Source organism: Arvicola amphibius, chromosome 14 (assembly GCF_903992535.2).
Source record: "Arvicola amphibius chromosome 14, mArvAmp1.2, whole genome shotgun sequence".
In the NCBI taxonomy this organism is placed as follows: Eukaryota; Metazoa; Chordata; class Mammalia; order Rodentia; family Cricetidae; genus Arvicola; species Arvicola amphibius.
Genome location: NC_052060.1, coordinates 18,675,147 through 18,696,895, shown reverse-complemented (window position 1 = coordinate 18,696,895; position 21,749 = coordinate 18,675,147). Strand labels below are relative to the sequence as shown.

Below are 21,749 nucleotides of genomic sequence, written 5' to 3'. Positions count from 1 at the left end.
GTTTGTCTTTGCCCATCTTTAAAGCAGATTACCGAACATTACCCTCAAGACTCTGAGTGTTGAGTGAATAAAAAGCACCTGTATGGAACTGGGGCCTGGAGTTTGCACCCGCCAACTGTATTATCAGTAGAATTCCTCCGAGTTCTAGCTCCAGGAGGTAGAGAGGCAGATGAAAGCATGAGATCCTCTTTCCAGACTCCACACTCTGGGTTCTCCAGTTCCCGGGGTCTGTGACCCCAAAGGGAGGCTGGCCAAAGCAAGCTGTTCATGAAGTGAGAGCTAGGTTTGACCTCCTAGGTATCCTGCCCTGGAACCTGACTGCTTGCCAATTCTAGCGCTTCAAAGATCCTATCAGCCAAGCCTGACGCTCTTCCATCTAGACCCAGGCATTTTTATTGTTAGTGGTCGGTAGTGAGGTCAAGTAGCAATGCCCACCTCAAGAGCCAGGTCATATGGGAGTCCCAGAGAAATGTCTCTAGGTCCTGAGTCTTGGCCAATAATTGGAAAACTATTTCTCTTTCTCTTTCCCTCCCAGGCATTCTCAGAATGAAGCCTGGTTGGCTGGCAACTGAGGGCCAAGGTGATTACAAGGTCCCTGAGGACAGAGTTTCTCATTTGCATGCCTGGCACCTGGTTAGCACATGGCCTGGGATACAGTGTACATGCATCTTCCTTCTCCCTCTCCCCGCTCCAGCACGGAGGCAGCTTCCAATGAGCCTGATCTATAGACTTCTTGGCCTGAACAGAGAACCATTAATCAATGCTCCCTCTGGGAGTCTGGGCAGGATCAGCTGATAATTGGTATCAAGCTCAGGGCTGCTGACCTTTCAGAAGTGTCACAGTGAGTCTTCCCTTGTCCACATTCTTCAGGAGAAAGAAGAAATTGGTAAAAGCTTTGCTTCTGGACTGGAATAAAAGCAACATTTTTTTTTTGAATTGTTAAAACAGCGACAACGTAGATTTCTGTTTTAACCATTTTTATTGCACCCGTGACTTTAAGTACATCTCCACTGTTAAACAGCCAGCACCATGGTCCGTCTCCAGAACTCTTTGTCATCTCTAAATGAATTAAACACTAATCCCTCAGTCCCCCAACACCACACCTAGATGCCATCAATCTACTCCCTTTCTCTGAGGTTGACTATTCAAGTACCTCATCTAAACAGAATTGTACAATACGTGCCCTTTAAGAGCAACATTTAAGTTAGTATAATATCTTAAAGGCTCATTCAGGTAGGATATGTCTGAATTATGGCATGTGCACATGCGTGTGTGTGTGTGTGTGTGTGTGTGTGTGTGTGTGACTAGGATTAAACCCAGGGTCTGAAATACGCTAGCTAGGCAGATTCTCCACCACTGAGCTGCACACCCAGACCTTTATAAAACACCCTTATTTTGAGATAAGGTCTCACTGAGTTGCCCACTCTCGCTTTGAACTTTCTCTGAAACCAAAATAGGCCTTGAACTTTTGATCCTCCTGCTTGAGCTTCCTGAGTAGCCAGCATTACAAACCTGCCTGGTCTCCCTTTTCAAGGCTGAAAAATGTTGCATGTGTAGATATTTTATTTATCTCCACCTATTGACAGGCACTTAGTTCCCCCATCCTCTTGGCTTATTGTGGATAACATTTCCAGGAATATGGATGGACCAATATCTACTCAAGTCCCTGTTTTCATCCTTTGAGGGAATATATTCACAAAGGAGAGTTCTGGGACCTGTGGCAATGTTATGTTTAGTTTTTCAAAGCAAAAGCAGCATGTCTGAGCCAATTTATGCTGTCTCTCAGGTGTAGTCGCATTATCTTCTTTAACCAGCACAGCAGGATGGAGATGATAGTCACCACTTTATGAAAAGTGAGGTTTTAAAAGAACTGACTTGCTTCAGTGACTGACAGCAAGTTTTGAACCCAATAATGCTTAATTCCGAAGCCACTGTCATTCCTGCACTGGGGCACGGAGTCATGGGAGTCTGTTGGCTGAGGTTTCTGTCCTGCTTGGTTTCTGTCCTCCCACCAGGTCCCACAGTCATTTAGCCCCAAAGAAATCACACAGAGGTCTACATTAGGTTATAAACTGATTGTCCCATTAGCTCAGGCTTCTTATCAACTCTTATAACTTATATTAGCCCATTATTCTAGTATATGCTAGCCACACAGCTCAATGCCTTTTTCAGCAAGGCCATTACATCCTGCTTCTTTTGTGTTTGGACAGGACTGCAGAGGGAGCTTCCCTCTTCCCAGAATTCTCCTGTTCTCATTGACCTGCCTCTACTTCCTGTCTGGTTGTCCTGCCTATACTTCCTGCCTGACTACTGGCAAATCAGTGTTTACTTAAAATATAACTGACAGAATATAGACCATTGTCCTGCACCAGAAGTCCAGTGTTTGCAGCCTGTGAGGTGACACTGGGAGAAAAAATAAGAAAGAAAACAGGGTGTACATTAAAAAAAGCCTCTAAGAAGGGGTCCTACCTTGAAGCCATTTTTCTGTTGGAAGAATGCTGCTAGTTTGTTCCCAGCTGCTCAGAACCAAAATAATCACACAAAACTATATTATTTAAATCACTGCTTGGCCCATTAGCTCTAGCTTCTTATTGGCTAATTCTTATATTTTAATTTAACCCATTTCTATTAATCTGTGTATCACTACGTGACTATGGCTTACCGGCTAAAGTTCTGGCATCCGTCTCCAGCAAAGATACAAAGCTTCTCTCTTACTCCGCTTTCTTCCTCCCAGGATTTCCTTGCCTACCTCTATTCCCTACAAAGACCCAAGACAGTTTCTTTATTAACCAATCGTATTCATAGAATACAGAGGGGAATCCCACATCACCCTTCCCTTTTCTAACAATAACATCTTAGGGAAGCATTTGCTGACAAGAACAGGCCATGGCTCCCTTTTTCTTGTATCAACTGAAACAGTCTTCTAAATGGTTTCCAGATGCAGCCCAATCATTGCATCCCAACCCGTCTTCCCCTCAGTTCCAGGTTATCTCTCTAACCTGACCTCTTAGCACAAGCCTTATATTCTCTAGAAAATCAGCTGTACCCCACACCCTCACATAGGCTCTTCCATGGTTTCCTGTGCTCTGGGCTTTCCACACAAGTGTTTTTGTCTTTGTTGCTTTATATACTAGCTCCCTGGGGCATAGTTCACATCAAGCCCTCTGTATAGTTCACATCTACCAATGAATCTAGTAAACTGGGAAGAAAAAGTCATACCTATGGAAGAATTTTCAGGGTGGGTGGATTGACAAGAACTTCATGATAGTGGAGCGTTGGAATGTTCCTTGTCCAGAACCAAATTATCTTGGGCTATTATTTTGCTCTCTCAACAACCATTTGTTGTCCACCTCTGCATCTGATCCAATATCCTTGTGACTATCAGGAATTCTAGAGTATGTAAACTTAACAGACCACTAGCTTCTACTAACTCCAAAGCTAAGAAGGCTGTCAGCATCTGGCACCTACAACTGACACATGCTTGCCTTGCTGGAACACACTCATACAGTGTCTCTACCAATGGGGCTGAAGATGCCTTGATGTATGGCTTTATTTTGGTCTGTAACCATAAAAACTCCATAAAATTGTTCCCATGACTCATGGTGTTGGGGAAACCAGCATCCATGTTTCCAGGCTATGGTCACTCACATTTGAATCGAGTAAATTCGATTCCCCCTAAGGAGAGAGCTTTGCTTTGAGTGGATGACCTGATGCTCTGAAAGCCTGGGAATCACTCAATCAGCAGCATCAGGGAAGAAGGAAAGAGAGGAGAGAGCCAGATTTACCTCCTCCACCCATACTTTGTGAGAGAGCTGGTTGTTGGGCTCTTGGTACAGTTTCTGTGCCATATTTGCTCTCAGACGCCTGAGCCATTTGTGATGAGAAATTCTCAAGAAAAGAGATGAAATTATCCTCTCTGACAAATATGTCCACACAGTTTGTCTAGGGGTATGATTGGGGGGTGGGGAGCTTCTGTTGGGGACTGGAATTCCTGTCTGGAGGGAAACCAAATCCTCAATGGACAGTTTGTTTTTGAAACCTCCACGGTCATTCCTTCCTGCTTCCATCCTTTCATTCATCCCACGGACACACAGTGGTTCCTCATTGAAGACCCTGTGGACCCACAGTGGGTCTCCAGTCAGTCCACAGACTCTCAGTGGGTCTTCATTGAAGGAAACAATGCAATGAAAAGAGGAAAGTGAGGCCTTCTGCAGGATGACTGTAAGATGGGACACAGCATCCTGCCAAGAAAGGGCCAGCAGCCTAAGAGAAGCCCTTACTTCAGAGGCCTCACACCCTTATGGGGCTCCTATAGAGAAACAGGGAGACTGCGGCTCCAAGCCTCTGGATAACCCGGAAGCCCTGACCTCACCTTCTGCAGGCTCAGCTCATCCTTTGATGTCAGCATTAGGGGATGGGAAGAGGGCCATGGCACCATGACAGAGAGAAGGGGGTTAGTCAGCATAGAAAGAAACAGCCAGGTGTCCTGCGTGGCAGCTGCTTATACCCAGCCCTTAGCAGGGCAATGCCTGTGGAGTGTGGGCTTGCTGGCCAGGGCCTACACAGGAGAGGCCCATGCTCATCATCTACCCCTGAACTATTAGAGAAACTTGACTCCGGGAGTCAGTTTAGAGTAGTTTGTTGTAGAATATTTTAAGGTGTGTTCCATTTGTTTATGCTGCGGAACATTTCTTTTAATGATGCAAAGATGTGTTGCATTCTTTTATGTTGCATTTGTTTAACTCTGTGAAGCTGTGATTCTTTGCCTGTCTAAAACACCTGATTGGTCTAATAAAGAGCTGAACGGCCAGTAGGAAGGCAGGAGAAAGGATAGGCAGGACTGGTAGGCAGAGAGAATAAATAGGAGGAGAAATCTGGGAGGAGAGGAGAAGGAGCAGAAGCAAGAGAGATCAAGGAACGAGAAAAGAAGGGGCCTGACAGCGAGCTACACAGCCAGCAACAGAGTAAGAAGGAAAGAAAAACGAGAAAGGTAAAAGCCCAGAGGCAAAAAGATAGATGGGAGCATTTAAGTCAAGAAAAGCTGGCTGGAAACAAGGCAAGCGAAGGCCAAGATTTTATAAGTAATAATAAGCCCCCATGTGTTTTCTTTGAGAGCCCAGTGGTGGCCCCCCAAAGAGCAAACAGTAAAAAGAGTAAAACGACCAACGACATTTTGATGCTCCAGCGTGGGGCTAGAGGAAAAGATAATCCAGCAGCAGCACTTCAACTCCACAGGCCAAGGACGTGAAGTGTGGGGCAGGAAGACACAAGTGGGATGTGCTCAGAAGTCAGGGGATTATTTGCCCAAGAGAGAAGGAGGCTCTTAAGTGAGTCGGCTGTGATTAGCTGTGAGGTGTTGAACTGGCAGCATTGACTCAGATGGTCTTTACAACAACCCTCCGAGATGAGCAGGGCAGGCACAGACAGCGATGCTGCTGTGCAGGCAAAGAAAACAAGACACCCAAAGGTGAAGGCCCTTTGAGCTACTCCTTAAAGCAAATGGAACTCGACCCCAGTGTTTCTGTCCTTAGCCCAGGTCCTTGCTCCTGAAAGCTGCTTGGCATGAGTCCAATGAGCCCCACATTTGCTGGGCTCTGAGAACAAGCCCACACTGGTGAGCTGTCCAGCTGCTCACTAGTTCTTTTGAGGACTGACCAAGCAGAGGTGGGGACAGACTCTGAGTCACCTTGGCAACCCACCACAAGCCACCTCCACTCTAATCAAGGTACCTGGAGCCCCATTGGCCATGCCCTTGAATGCATTTATCTGATGAGGCCTTGGCAGGGGTGGCTTGGAGAGCTCAGAGTCTGCGTGGCTGGGGGAGGATGTCCAGGTTCTGTGACTCAGTATGACTGTAGGAAAATAAATCCACTAAAATGATTTCTTTTCCCTTTCATCAGAGAACTGAGTTTCACAATGCATCCCTGGCCACCAAAGGAGAGGCATTTCCAAATGCCTAAATGACCATGAGTACAGCTATGGAATTGGTCACTGGGGTTTTTGGAGATGAAAGGCTGCCTGGCAAGGTGGGTGTGAGGCCTACTTCACTTGTTAGCTCCAGTCTGGGAGGACTAGGGGCAGAGAGCTTTGTCATTTGCTGGGTTCTCCCTGCTGGGTACAGTTATGTCATACCTGTCGGAGTACTCTGAAATGTTCCCTTGGTCACAAGAGTGTGGATGGGCCTGACAGGGATGTGAAGGCCATCATTGTGTGGTATCTGTCATGTCATTGATTGCCAGGGTTAACTCAGCAGATCTGGTGGGCTAGGCAGGTGTCCCCTTTCTACCTCACTGTTCTACATGTGTCCCTTTCGAAGTGTGCACTCAATGTATGGCCTTCCCTGAGGGAGGAGGCTAGTTCTTCCATCTCTAAGGGTCTAGGAGTAGCTACTAGCCCTTCTAGAACCTCTAGGACAACCTCTTGAGGTCCATTTGTAGGAGAGTATAGGAGAGTCAAGCTTCCAAGACTCCAAACACATCCAAATGAGGTACTACATGTGGCGGTCTGTCTTTCTTTTTTAATTTAAATTTTTAAGAATGTTATGTACACAAGCGCCAAATCACTCTTGTCCCCTCCAAATCCTCCTGTGTTCTCCCCTCTCCCTCCAAAATTCATGATCTCTTTTTGTTATCAACATTGCATGCATATACATGTGTGTAGATGTATCTGTGTGCATATATGCATATGCAACCTACTGAATCCGATTGGCCTTGTTTACATGTACGTGTCCAGGGTATACCTCTTGGGATTGGGGAACCTGTGTGGCAGTTCCTCCCTGGAGGAAATTGATTCTCTCAACAGCTATCAATCATCTATAACACTTCATCTAAGGGTGAGACCATGCAGAATCTGCCCTGTCCACATTCAACTGGTGTTGTCGTTATGCTGGTCTTGTTCAGACAGCCATATTGTTGAGATGGGTACATTTCCCCTGCCATAGCTAGGGAGTGCTATTTAACAGCAAGCGTCCTGGGCCTCTGGCTCTTACCATCTTTCTACCCACCTATCGTGCAAATTTCCTGCGCCTTAGGTATAGGAACTATGTTGCAGATGTATCAGTTGGGCTTAGGCACCTCTCAGCCACCTATTTTGACCAGTTGTGGGCCTCTGTATTCTCTGACTGTTGCAAAAAGAAGCTTCTTTAATAAGAAGGAATAATATCTGTGGTAATAAGAATAAGTATTTAGATTGCAGTTGGAAATTATATTGGTTTAGAACAATGGCAGCAATAGGTTCTCCTCTGGGGTCTATGGCTTCTCCAGCAATGAGGAACTGGCTAGGTTTACTACTCTACCATGTATGAATTCCCTCCCGTCCAATGAGCCTTGTGTCTAATTAAACAGCTGTTGGTCAAGATAAAAGCACCACTGTTACACCACTGCGAATGCTGTGCCAATCCAGTCATTGTTGTGGTTTGTAGGCTTCACAGTCGCATAGGACTCCTGATTGCTCTTCTCCTCTGGCAGCTTGCATGGCACCTTCTCATACTTAGAGAGCCACTCCTCAGAGAAGATTCCAGGTCAGTCAGCCCAGTTCCTCCAAGTCCTGTGCCCAGAGTGTGTGGTGCCTTCAGCAATAGGGTCTTACCCTCAAGTTCTGGAAGGCAACCAAGGGCAATGGCAATAGCTCATACTATCCTGGAAGACTCTTGCTTTCCTACTCCCAAGAACCAAAGGGGAGGGTTCCCATGCCTAGCACCAGGGAGGAGGTGTTAGATAGTGTATCTTGGGAGGAACAGCATCACCCCATGTGGCAGAATTCCATATGTAGAAAAGGTGATGTTACCACTGTAAAGATGGGGGACACGGTGTTCAGGGAAGGGAACTTACTGGGTTGGTCAGCTAGTGAGCCTCAGAACCATCCTCCTCAAAATAGCTGCTTTATATAGATGTTGTCACAAGTGAGGAAAACTGAGTCTTGGAGCTGGACATGGCCATACATTTGGAGGCCGTCAGGAAGAGGACCATGATTTTAAGGCCAAATCAACCCATATAATGAAGTTAATGCTATTTAGGACTATATAGTGAGACCTTGTCTCAAAACAAAATAAAACATAAAAGGAAAAAGGAGAGAAATCAAGACTTTGGAAGGCTACTCACATTTATCCAAGGTGAAGGACTGCAAAATGAGACACAGATGAAAGACATTGGAGGCCAAAGACCAACCCATGTTTAGGACTGTACCTCCTGCTAGCTCAGAAGGAAACCAAACTTATGCCAGGCTAAAGGCACTGCCCTTTCTGCAGACTGAGTTCTCTGTACTCCCCACCAGTCAGTGCACTTAGCTGAAGCCCAGGAAGGCAGTCATGGGCTGCTTAATATGGGATGTGTTCTGAGGAATGTCTCCCTGGGTGGTTGCATGGATGTGTGTTTAAATTAAGATGTCTGTGACGGGGCTGGAGAGATGGCTCAGAGGTTAAGAGAACTGACTGCTATTCCGGAGGTCCTGAGTTCAATTCGCAGCAACCACATGATGGCTCACACCCATCTATAATGAGATCTGGTGCCTAGAACACTATATACATAATAAATAAATTTAAAAAAAAAGATGTCTGTGACGCTACTAGGTGATATAATCTCGTGGGAGCATCGACAGATATCTGGCTCTTCAGACATAGAAACCTTACAAGGGATGCCAGGCGTGGTGTTACCCGCCTTTAATCCCAGCCCTCAGGAGACAGAGGCAGGCAGATCTCTGTGAATTCAAGGCTAGTTTTGGTCTATAAAACAAGTTCCAGGCTAGTCAGGGTTGTTACCCAGAGAAACTCTGTCTCAAAAACAAAACAAACAAACAACAACAACAAAACATTACAAGGGGAGCATGGCTGTATATCGTCACACTCCAATCCCAACTTTTCTCATGAAGGCTCTCCTGACACTCTGAGCCTTCCCGTCTTCCCCTCCTTTTATCTCTCATTGCATTTGCTGGTCCCCAAGGCCCTTTGTCACCATCTGCTTGTGTCCTCTTGTTTCACATGTGTGAGCCTTCCTCCTGCGTCCCCCTAATGAACAGCAACCAATTATGCCAAACGTCACATTGCTCACAGCCCTGAGAGGTCCACTCCAGAGCACACAACTTCTTCAGGGCAGAGGCCACCCCTTCCCTACCTGTTGCAACCTATGGCACAGTGCGGGCCACATAGAGGTTTGGAACACACTTGCTAATGTTCAAAGCATTTGAATGTAGATTGTCCCAGGGGACCCTTCTGAAAACCCTTGACAGGGGGCAGGTTCTAAGGGACTGGTGCTGTATGTAGTTAAGGTGACTTGCTGTGTGTAGGAACAGCATGACAACAAGCTCAACACCCCTTCTCTGCAGAAGCTGCAGGCGTGTAATGATCCACTACCTCTGTCCACTGATTTCTCTGGTGTTCCTCATGTGACACAGATCCTGCCAGGGTCTTGTGAAGGGGGTTGTCAAGCTGGCTGAAGGCAATTCATGTTCAGGGTAGGGGAGCAGAGGTAAAAGCCCATCAGGAGAAAACAGAAGGAGTTCAGCCCCAGCCATGCTGAAGTCTGTCTAGAGAAGACCCTCCCAGTGTCTTCAAAGGGTCCAACTAATATTAGTTTAGAGGTCTCCAGGGTCTGTGCCCCACATCCTGATCATAGTAAGCCCCCAGGGGAGGCAGGTGATGTTTTAGACCAAGTTCCAAGGAGCCCCAAGACCCTTCCTCCAGTGGGAAGGGGAAGGAAAGCACCGAAGGCTGGCTTCTCTTTCATCCAACAGAGGAAATAGAGCAGAAGGAAGGAGCTGCTATCTTAGATGCAGGGTTGCAGAGGGAATGCGAAGTAGCTCCGCTGTGCCCGTCCCTCCCCCACAGGCATCCCTGGAGCCGCCTTGCCAGGACTGAGGATTAGGTAGTTCATATTTTTTCTCATTTTCAGCTAGACTTAGGAGTGCTTCCAGGAACCCAGCTCCTTCTCTGTCCCCGCAGAGTCTGGTCCCCAAGACTCCTCACAACACTGTTGGGTGATCTGGGGGCATCATTTGTACCTAAGCTACCTGACCATACTGAGTATCTAAGAACAGTTCCCAAGAGCTGTGGCCACATTCCATTTTCCCGTCTGTGGTTTATCTGCCTGTGGAGGATGCTGGAGTTGCAACTGGAGCCAAATGTGTGACACCTGTTTTGGTTTTGGTTTTTTTTTTTTTTTTTTTTTTTTAAGAACAGTCCTGGCATGAGCTGCATGCTTTAAACTCTGCACAGCCTCCTGCTTTGGGAAATACAGAATTAATTGAATGACATGTGCAGCGGTTATGGGAAGAAGGAGATGGGAGGGGGGAGGATTGTCTGTGGATCTTGCCAGAGAGACTAGGAATTAATTCAACCTGTCACTTTATAGTGAGCTCCCTTAGCAGGTGTCAGCGGAACGGTCACCTCATTTATCCTGAATGCGGTACCTCATAGCCGGAGCATGCACTTGGCAGAGCCAGCCACGCTCTGTGGAGGCCCATAGAGAAGCTACAACACTAGGGTGAAGCAGGCCACAGCTGGAACCACGGCGCTTTCTAGTCTATCCCATTACATCTAATCCCATATCAGTTTACTGCCTACTGGGTGGTGGGAATGGTGCCAGGGTTGTATGCAAAAGGATCATCTAGCCGAAGCTGCTCGTTGCCTGCAGGTATGTCAGCCAGATAGATACGCGGTGTATCTAGACTTTCACAGCTGATCTTGACCGCCACCCCCTGTAAGGTCTGCTGAGACCAGGGAACATACATTGCTCTCTCTGCAACCTCGGTGCCTGGCACAAAGCCTGGGACAGAGTAGAAGCTGAATGTACATTTATTGAGTGAGGAAATGAACAAATGCTTAGACGATCTGAATCGAGGCAGCAATACCCTAAAACTCTACAAGGAGTTAGGATTCAACATGCTCTTTGCTGATTGTCCCCCCCCCTTTCGAATTCTTCTGCTTCCTGGAGGGCGGGGGCTGGGCTTTCCTCTTCTCACAGTGCCTTTCTATAGACCTGAGCTCTACAGCCTTGCATTCAAGCCCCATCCCGAGTCCCCTAAGTCTGAAATGGCAAAGATACTAATATTAGCAGGTCAGACTCAACACAAAGATACTTTAAGACGCGTTGGCTGGCTGGGGAGCCCTAGACAGAGCTGGTTGTATTTTTAGCTCTTTGGGTATCTGGAAAGGTATTGAAATGCAGTCAATGTTACAGACACTCAGGCAAATCAGTATTCTGCTACTGGCCTCCCCATGCCAGCGGTTTCCATTCAGTGTCTCTGGAGCAAGGGTTGCCATGGAGATTGAGTGTCAGGACAACTGAACTTCCTGTCAGAAAGGCACAACACAGGTAGATCTCTGGACCAATGGGAAGCAAGGAGCTCCCTGGATGACTACGTCTTCCTGCCTTGAAGATAAATGGTGGCAGAACTCCCTGGCACCCTTGAAAGGGGTCAGGGGTCAGCCAGAAGATAGAGGGTGTTGTCTTTGGAGCTGCATTCTTAAAAGGGATTGTCTGTTTTTTCCCATGCACATCCCCCTTTCTTCTTTCCCCAAAGAGCTTGGGTTTTCCTGGGTGGCGGTTTGGAAGACGTGAAGGTGGGGAAGGGAGGTGGGACAGGTAAGTCCTGGCACAAACCTGGAACAGAAGTGCTATGTGAGGCTGGAAAAGGTCAGGGCACCCCAGCCCTGGAGCCATTAGAGTTGCAGAACTCCTCTCTTCCGGGCAGTGCTGCAGAGGACGGCCCCATTTTATCCTTGGTGTTCCTGTGGACCTGATACGCTGAGCAACTGAGGTGAAAGTCAGAGGCTCCGAGAAGCTGGGTAATCCACCCGCACTGGCAAGCTAGTGAGCCACAAAGCCAGAGGACACCATACTTCCTGTCCAAAGACTCTCTGAGAAGAACCTTTAGTCCCTTCCTCACACAGCATAGAGAATAAACTGAGACCCAGAGAGAGCACACGATTGACCCAAGGACTTGGTAGTAGGGCAAGGGCAGGACCATTTGCCAACGTTTCTTCTCATTTCCCAAATGTCTTTCCAGAGAAATGTGCTATCCTAGACATTTTCTTTTTGGATTTAGCAAAGGAACAGCTGGGGATTATACACAGTTGCTGTTAATGGAGAATTGATTCCATGTCTTAAACATTAGTTTATTCTCTCTCATAACAGATTCCATGCTTAAGAGAAGCAGAAGGACAAGACAAGCCTGGGTATAGAGTGAGTTCGAGAACAGCCTGATTAACTTAGAAAGAACCTGTCTCAAAATAGAAAGGAAAACAACAATAGCAAAAGAAGTCCAGAGGCAGCTATTCCGGGCCTCGGGAGGAAGTGGTACCCAGTCACCAGGGATGGAGGTTCTTTTTGCTCTTCTTTATCACCATTTCTAGCACATAGTTTTTTCTTTTGGTTTTTGGGTTTTTTTGTTTTTTAAAAAATATTTATTTATTACATATACAATAGTCTGTCTGTGTGTATGCCTGCAGGCCAGAAGAGGGCACCAGATCCCATTACAGATGGTTGTGAGCCACCATGTAGTTGCTGGGAATTGAACTCAGGACCTTCAGAAAGGCAGCCGGTGCTCTTAACCTCTGAGCCATCTCTCCAGCCCCTGGTTTTTGGTCTTTTGAAACAGGGTCTCTCTGTGTAGCCCTGGCTGTCCTGGAACTCACTCTGTAGACCAGGCTAGCCTTGAACTCACATAGATCTTCCTGCCTTTGCCTTCTTAGTGCTGGGCTTAAAGGTATGCACCACCACCACCACCCAGCCCTGTAGTTTTAATTCTAAAATACTTAAAATGTGTATCTGGCCATCACGCCCACTTTCCATGTAGGAAAAGTGGGGAGAGAAAAGACAAAAGGGGCACGTGTGTGCACGCCCTGGTTGCTATCTTTTCATGGAATCTCTATCTACCCTAAACCCCATTTCGAATCTGTTAGCACCTGCTGGCTGTACAGGAGACTCAGAAAGGTTGTCTTTCACCTGGGCACACTGCCACCCTAAATAAAACAAGGGATGTTGGAAGGAATGAAGAACTAGAGAATGATGCTGGGAGAGCAGCAACGTCTACCGCGTGCATCTTGCTAGGCACACTTCTCTTCTGCAATTTATGAAGAGTTCGTGGTTCTTGTATCTTAAAAGTTTTCTGAAGCCGGGGAAACAGCACACTCAGTACTTGTGACGTTAGTCGGAAGACAGAGACTGATCCCTCAGCACCCATAGCAAGCCAGGTGTGGCAGCCTGTGTGTCTCTAATCCCACCTCTCCAAGTGGGAGATGGGAGGTGGGGATGAAAACATTCCTGAAAGTTTAGAATATAGCTAAGGCAGGCATAAGCAGCGTGTGTGTGTGTGTGTGTGTGTGTGTGTGTGTGTGTGTGTGTGTGCGCGTGCGTGTGTGCGTGTGACGGAATGGGCAAAACAAACAAAAGAACTCTCAAAAACAAAAAGTCCTGTGTCAAGGTGGAAAGGGATAACCAACTCCTGAGGTTATCCTAACTGCAACAGAGTACACATATTCATACACACATACACACATTTATTTTCTTAGATGTCTGCGGGGTATATATAGGTTTATTTGGCGATGAAGAAATGACATCTGTCCTTCCAGTCATCCATATAGGTGATGACTACGTTCTTCCTAGAAACAAAATGAAATGTCAGCTCAATTAAGTTCGAAGGAAATCAATGGGCCATCTCAGTGCTGAAAGAGGCTGGAGCAAAAGTAAGGAATCCACTAAGGAGCTAGAAGGATGTCACGGCTTCAAGCACAGTTAGCTCCCTAGCCCAGAGCCCTCCTGTAGGGTTCAGATCCTTGCTTGAGCAGCTCTGGAATGCTGAAATCTGGCCCTTTCAGGCTGGGGCAGCCAGCTGTGTGGAGGCTGCCAGACTGGGAAGAAACAAGCATAGGACCAAACTAGTCCCTCTGAATGTGGGTGACAGTCGCATGGCTGGGGCAGACTGTGGGGGCCACTAGCAGTGGCACCAGGATTTATCCCTACTGCATGTACTGCCTTTTTGGGAACCTATTCTCTTTGGATTATACCTTGCTCAGCCTGTATATAGTAGGAAGGGCCTTGGACCTTCCCCAAAGCAATGTACCTTACCCTCTCTGAGGATTAGATGGGGGTGGGGTGGGAGGGTATGTAGAGGGAATGGGAGGAGGGGAGGGAGTGGGAACTTGGATTGGTATGTATAATGAAAAAAATAGTTTGTTTTCTTTTTAAAAATAATAATAAAAGGAACACAGGAAACCCAAAGTGTCCCAGTGTGTTGCATTCCAACACTATCTTCTAAGGCTTTGTTGCTCAGGGCACAACAAAAGGTTCCGAGGGGATGCTAACCAAGCTAGGGTCACCCTACGCACATGCAATTGAAACATAAATGAGTCCTTGAGATGAGCCCAGGCACCCCTACCGATCTCAGAATCCTTTTCCCAAAAATAGACGGTGGGTTTGAGCTGAGAGGATCGTGGGCTCAGCTGAAAACCTTGACTCCTCAGATGCGTTTGCAGACGGTCACAGTCCTGGAGCGCAAAATGTTTACTGGTAGACTCTCTGGTAAGTGTATAATTTCTGAACAACAGACAAAGACCAAGAAGAGACCACACATGGCTCCCACTCACTCCTTACTGCTTGGGAGAGAGTGGCATGGGAAGAAAGCCCTGGGGATTCACCTGACTTGGGGAGGAAGCGTAGTGGGATGGAAGGCTGAAAGGATTCAAGAGCTAAGGTCCTTCATGACTTTCTTAACACCTGTCCCCACACGCACACCTTATGACTTCTCCCAATTCCATTTGATTAAGCCAGTGGGGTCTGTTATAGAGAGCCACATGCAATCCTAACTTCTGTCAGAAAATGGCCAGACTACAGACCCAGAGCCAGGCGACAACGAGCAGTGGCTGGCCTGGCTTGTCCCCAGGCTCATTTGAACTACATTGGGAGCCTGCCATGCTTTGGTTGGCCTAACTGTTTAGCATGGGCTAAATTCTCCCTTCGAGCTCCTGGCAGAATGGGTGTGCCTTTCAGCAGGGCTCTGGGAAGGGAAGAAGGAAGCTCCATAGACGGTTTTCGCTCCTTCCTTCCAGGAGAAAATATGGCTCTCAAGAAAACATCTCATGGCTGCAAATTCAGAATGAAGAACTTGATCCTCTCAAACCCAAGTCCAGTCTCCTCCCCTAAGCATAGCATAAGGTCCCTCCGTGTTCACAGCACCACAGGATATAGATCTTGACTCTTTGGAACCTCTAAGAACTTAGCTTTGGAGAGAGAAAATGGCGACTGTATCATCCATTAGATTCTTCGCAATTCATCTGATTTTGCTGTGGCTTTTGTTTGTTTGCAGGGCTGGGGATCAAACCCAAGATTCTGTGTGTGCAAGGCAGGTGCTCTACCACTGGTCAGACCCTCAGTCATCCCAATTTCTTTGAGTGACTGTTGTGTGCCTATATAACTCAACAAAAATGAACTAATGTCTGTATACAAAATCTTGCAAAGGAGCCGGGCGGTGGTGGCGCACGCCTTTAATCCCAGTACTCGGGAGGCAGAGGCAGGCGGATCTCTGTGAGTTCGAGACCAGCGTGGTCTACAAGAGCTAGTTCCAGGACAGGCTCCAAAGCCACAGAGAAACCCTGTCTCAAAAAACCAAAAAAAAAAAAAAAAAAAAATTAAAAAAAAATCTTGCAAAGAAATCTAGATAGGAGGCAATAATGCAAGCATAAGACGAGTTGAGGAAGTATTTGGGACCACAGATGTGGCTCAGACAGTAGAGTGCTTTTCCAGCATGCACAAAGCCCTGGCTTCAGTCTTCATCATGATACTGGATGTGATGGCATACCTGAAACCCCAGGACCGGGGAAGCAGAGCAGAAGAATTAGAAATTTAGGACCATCCTCAGCTCTATAGCAACTATCCTGTCTTGGGATACATGGCATCCTAACTAAAACAAAGAGAAGAGAGAAAATGTCTAGAATGACCCCTTCATTCTTTACATGATCTTCATAACTTGCTTTATTTTTGCACGGTTTTTTATTCTTATTTTATGTGTATGAGTGTTTTGCCTGCATGTCTGTACATCATATGCATACCTAGTGTCTGTGGAGGCCAGGAGACAGACATGGATCCCCTGGAACTTGAATTACAGAAGATTGTGAGCTGCCATGTGGGTGCTGGGAGTCAAACCTGGGTCCTTTGCAAGAACAGCAAGTGTTCTTAACTGCTAAGCCATATTGTTTATTACTCCTGTTAAAAGGAAAAAGAAATAACAATAGAGATCTGAAAACAATAACAAGACATTTGACGTTTTCCAAAAAAAAATTACCTGAAATATGGTTGGTAAGTTGTCACTGGCAATGAAAGTTATTGTCCTAAAAGTTTCTGCTTTTGACTTGTTAGCTAATGTTAGAAGAAAGCTACCTAATTAGAAAGATATTTAAAAAGAAACATCTAGACAACGAGGATAAACTTTCTCCATTTTCTCAGTGATGCTTAAAGTCACTGTACAGCTTAATCTAGAGCCTTGCTCTTTGTTGGATATAATGATAAACATACACAAACCTCTCTGGTACTTCTTAGTCATCGCAGAACATGAAAAGCCATGAGCCCTTGGGGAAACATTTGCTTTTTCTACCATGAAAAATGATTGAAATAATATACAAAGGCAATATGGCGATTAAAAATGCAATCTTTTGTCAGCAGGTATTATTGAGAGATGCACAGAAAACATTATTGAAAATTTTAAGAAATGAGTATCAAGATAGTATGCCTTATAGAAAGCATTTGATTAAAAGTGGGTATTTCTGACAGTTAATGGATTTGCTAGATTTTATTGAAATGTATGTGAGAGAGCTGCTTTTGATTCATTAAAGGGAGGTTGTATGGGAGAAGGATACATGACTTCCTTAATAAAAGTGTTTTATGGGAAAATTATTGACTGGAATAAAAAAAGAAGTCTGCTGTGGTTGCAAACACAGATCCACACTTGACATTCAGTCACTGGGCTGCCAAGACGTCAAAGCCAGACTTGCACAAAGTGGACACACGCCATTCATTGATGCTCTTCGCTTTACACAAACAAGGTCCTTAAACTGTGATAGAACGCTCACACACGTTGTAATGGGACACAGAGTGACCAGGAAGATCTTCGACTTACATAGAGGCTCACTGATGCATCTCCTGGTCAGTACCCCAAGACTCAACAACATCAAAGATAAATTACGTGTTCTGCCAATACCAAAAGACAGTTGTTTCTTCTTATCCATATCCGTGATGACAAATGGCTGTCAGGTAAATTTTTAATAAGCAGTTTTAACTTGTGCCTTTGAAATAAAGATGACGCGCTGTTCAATCTTTTTCCAAAGTAAAAATTATACTAAAGAATATTTGAGAACTAATGTTTGTGTTTCCTTCATTACATAAATATTCCCTCAGCATTGCTTCCTTCCCATCTACCAGGTCTGTATCCTCAGATGGAAAATGTAGTTAGGGCTAACATGATTGCGTCTGTACTGAGCACACACAGACGAAGGACACTTTCTTCATCGCTGTTTTCTGAACAATTCCGTTTAGGTTAGGGCTGGTGAAGCTGCTCAGCGGGTACAAGCGCGTGTCACCTGATGACAGGTGGGTACAAAAACAGACACATCGGTCATGGAGCAGAATTGAAGACCCAGACCCAAGTCCAGACACCTATGGTACCTGATTTTTTTTTTTTAAATAAAGAAAGCAGAAATACACACTGGGGAAAAAAAAAGACAGCATCTTCAACAAATGGTGCTGGTCAAACTGGGCAGCTACAAGTAGAAGAAGGCAAATCGATCCATATTTATCGTCACTCACAAAACTCAGTTCCAAATGAATCAAAAGCCTCGGCATAAGGCCAGATACACTGAGTCTGATAGAAGAGAAAGTGGGGAATAGCCTCAAACTGATTGGCACAGGAAAAGACTTTCTGAACAGAACACCATTGGCACAGGTGCTCAGAACAATTAATAAATTGGACTTCATGAAATTGAAAAAAGCTTCTATACATCAAAGGATAGCATCATTTGTACAAAGCAGAAGCCTACAGAATGGGAAAGTCTTTTTTTTTTTCAAGACAGAGTTTCTCTGTAACTTTGGACCCTGTCCTGGAACTCACTCGGTAGACCAGGCTGGCCTCGAACTCACGGAAATTCACCTGTCTGCCTCCCGAGTGCTGGGATTAAAGGCGTGCACCGCCACCGCCTGGCCAGAATAAAAAGACAGACTTTTACCAACTGCACATCTGACAGACAGTGTATGTGTGTGTGTGTGTGTGTGTGTGTGTGTGTGTGTGTGTGTGTATGGAGAGAGAGAGATTTTAAAAACTGGACATTGAGAATAAAACCCAATTAAAAAAATAGGGTACAGTTCTAAACAGAGAATTCTCAAAAGAGGAAGCTCAAATGTCCGAGAAGCACTTAAAAGGCATGTTTGACATCCTTAGCCATCGGAGAAACACAAATCAAAAATACTTTGAGATTTTATCTTACTCCAATCAGAATGACCAAAATCAGTAAAACAAATTACAGCTCCTATTGGGGAGGATGTGGAGTAAATGTAACATTCACATATTGCTGGTGAGAATGCAAACTTGGACAGCCACTATGCACCCTGTGTGTGATAGTTCTTCAGGAAGTTGGAAATCAGTCTACCTCAAGATCCAGCTCTACCACCCTGGAGCCTGTATAGCATCAAAGGATGCTTCATCCCACTGCAGAGGTATTTGCTCAACTGTGTTCCCTGATGCTCTATTCATGAAGAAACTGGAAACAGCGTAGATGTCCATCAGTGGATTGATGAATAAAGAAAATACGGTACATTTACATGGTAGACTATTACTCAGCTGTTAAAAAATGAAATTTGAAGACAAATAGATGGAATGAGAAAAAAAATCATCCTGAGTGAGATAACTTAGACCCAGAAAGCCTTCATGAAGATCAAGTCCCTGGAGAAGATCTACCTGTTCTCCCTGCCCATTAAGGAATCCAAGATTATTGATTTTTTTTTTCCTGGGGGCATCCCTAAAAGATAAGGTTCTGAAGATCATGCCAATGCAGAAGCAGACTTGGGCTGACCAGCAGACCAGGTTCAAGGCTTTTGTTGCTATTGGGGACTATAATGGTCATGTTGGTCTTGGTGTTAAGTGCTCCAAGGAGGTAGCCACTGCCATCCCAGGGGCCATCATCTTGGCCAAGCTTTCCATTGTCCCTGTGCAGAGAGGTTACTGGGGAAACAAGATTGGCAAGCCCCACACTGTTCCATGCAAAGTGACAGGCCGCTGTGGTTCTGTATTGGTGCGCCTCATCCCTGCCCCCAGAGGCACTGGCATAGTCTCAGAAGCTACTGATGATGGCCGGCATTGATGACTGCTACACATCAGCCAGGGGCTGCACTGCCACCCTGGACAACTTTGCCGAGGCCACCTTTGATACCATCTCTAAGACCTACAGCTACCTGACCCCTGACCTCTGGAAAGAGACTGTGTTCACCAAGTCTCCTTATCAGGACTTCACTGAGCATTCTGTGAAAACCCACACCAGAGTCTCTGTTCTGAAGACCTAGACTCCAGATGTGGTCACCACATAAGGGTTTTTATACAAGAAATATAAAGTGAATTAAGTCTGTTAAAAAAAATAAAATCAAAACTATCCCATCAAAGTTGGACGAGACAGACCAACAGGAGAAAGGAGTCCAAGAGAAAGCACAAGGATCAGAAAGAAACTCGTTCACACACTCAGTAATCCCATATAAACACTAACCTAGAAGCCATAATACAAGCACAGAAGCCCTAGTGCAGACCTGTGCAGGCCCTGTGCATGCTGCTTCTGTTCCTGTGAGTTCATAGAAGCTTTGTTCATGTTGAGTTAGATGGTCTTGTTCTGGTGCCCTCCATCCCCTTGGGTCTTACAGTCTTTCTGCCTCCTCTTCTTTGGGGTTCCCCAAGCTCTGAGGGGAGGGATTTGATGGAGACATTCCGTTAGGGCTAAGTGTACCAAGGTCTCTCACTCTCTGTGTAAACGTCTTTCTGGGTCTGGGATACCTCTCCCAGGATGATTTTTCTGGTCCCTTCCATTTGCTTAAAAATTTCATGATGTCTTTTTTCCCCCTCAGCATCTGAATAATACTCCATTGTGTAAATGTACCAGTTTCTTATTCTGTTATTTTGTTGAGGGGCATCTAGGTTGTTTCCAGTTCCTAGCTATTATGAAGAGAGCAGCAGTAAACATGGTTGAGCAAATGTCTCTATGGTAGGATGAAGCATCCTTTGGGTACATGCCCAAGAGTGGTATGGCTGTACACTGAGTCCCATCTTCCTGAGGAACTGCCATATTGACTTTCATAGTAGCTATACAAGTTTGCACTCCCACCAGCAATGGAGGAGTGTTCCTCCTGCTCCACATCCTCACCAGCGTGAGCTGTCACTTGTTTTGTTGATCTGAGCCATTCTGGCAGGTTTAAGATGAAATCTCAAAGTAGTTTTGTTTTACATTTTCCTGATAGCTGGGGATGCTGAACCTTTCTTTAACTGGTTCTCAGACATTTGAGTGTCTTCTATTGAGAATTCTCTGTTTAGATCTATACTTCATGTTTTAATTGGGCTGTTTGTTTTCTTGCTGTCTAATTTCTTGAGTTTCTTATATATATTTGGATATTAGCCCTGTGTTGGGTGTGTCTTTGGTAAAAATCTCTTTCCATTCTGTAGGTTGCTCTTTTGTCCTTTTGAAGGTGTCCTTTGCCTTACAGAAGCTTTTCAGTTTCATGAAGTCCCCGATTATTAATTATTAATTTCAAAGCCTGCACTAATGGAGTTCTGTACAGGAAGTTGTCTCCTGTGCCAATGTGTTCAAGACTGTTCCCCCACTTTCTCTTCATTCAGGGTCAGTGTACCTGGTTTTATGTTGAGATGCCGGTTTGTTTTCTAAGTAGAGACAGAAAGGGTGTGGCTACGGATGGGAGAGGAGGTTGGGAGTGTGAGGCCTATTGAGATAACCAGATCATGAGGGCTGCTCTGAGGCCAAAAGTCAGAGCTTTATTTGGGGTATGACTTCTGGACTGTTCACAAGGGAAGGGAATGCAGCAATGCCAAAAAGGAGTCTGAGTTTGTACAGGGTGCTTTTAGCTGGGCTGGAGTGTGTCAGGAGAGTGTTAAGGAAAAAGAAACTGTTGGAAGCAAAAGAGACCACAGTGAGCAAGGTCATTTTGTGTTTTGTTTTGTAGGGGGTGGGGATGAATCTAGCTGTTAGCCTAGCGGGAGGCTGTGGTCAAGCGGAGACAAGGGATCAGAAGCCTGCTGAGAAATACAGAGCACTCATTTCCGGTTCCTTGACGGGAGTGGGGGGGCGGAGAGGAGAAGGGAGGGCTGGATCCCATACAGGCTATCCACCTTGGTGTCTTAGGTGACTTCTTCTTGGGCCAAAGATCTGGGCCAGTCCAATAGGGAGGAGAAACTGGGAGGAGTATGGGGAGGGGAAATTGTAGTCAGATTATATCAAGTAGGGAAAAAAAATCTATTTTCAATAAAAGACAACCTGAGACTTACATCGTGGAAGGAGAGAACCTACTTCAGAAAGTTGTACTCTGACCTCCACATATGTGTTGTGGCACATGCCTGGCCACAGACATACACACAAAACAAATAATGAATAAAGGGGAAAGATAAACTGAACAGTTTAACAAGGATTTGCATAGCATTTACATAGAATTAAGGATAATTAAACTGTGGGTGCAAGCCCTATATGGGGTTTCATAATTGAATGTGGGGGATCTTGAAAATTC

The 21,749-nt window shown here is 45.6% G+C and overlaps 1 pseudogene; it reads left to right on the top strand.

The window, feature by feature from the left end:
• Nucleotides 1-18,903: 18,903 nt before the first annotated feature.
• Nucleotides 18,904-19,535, top strand: LOC119801023 (annotated as a pseudogene).
• The last annotated feature ends 2,214 nt before the right edge of the window (nucleotides 19,536-21,749 follow it).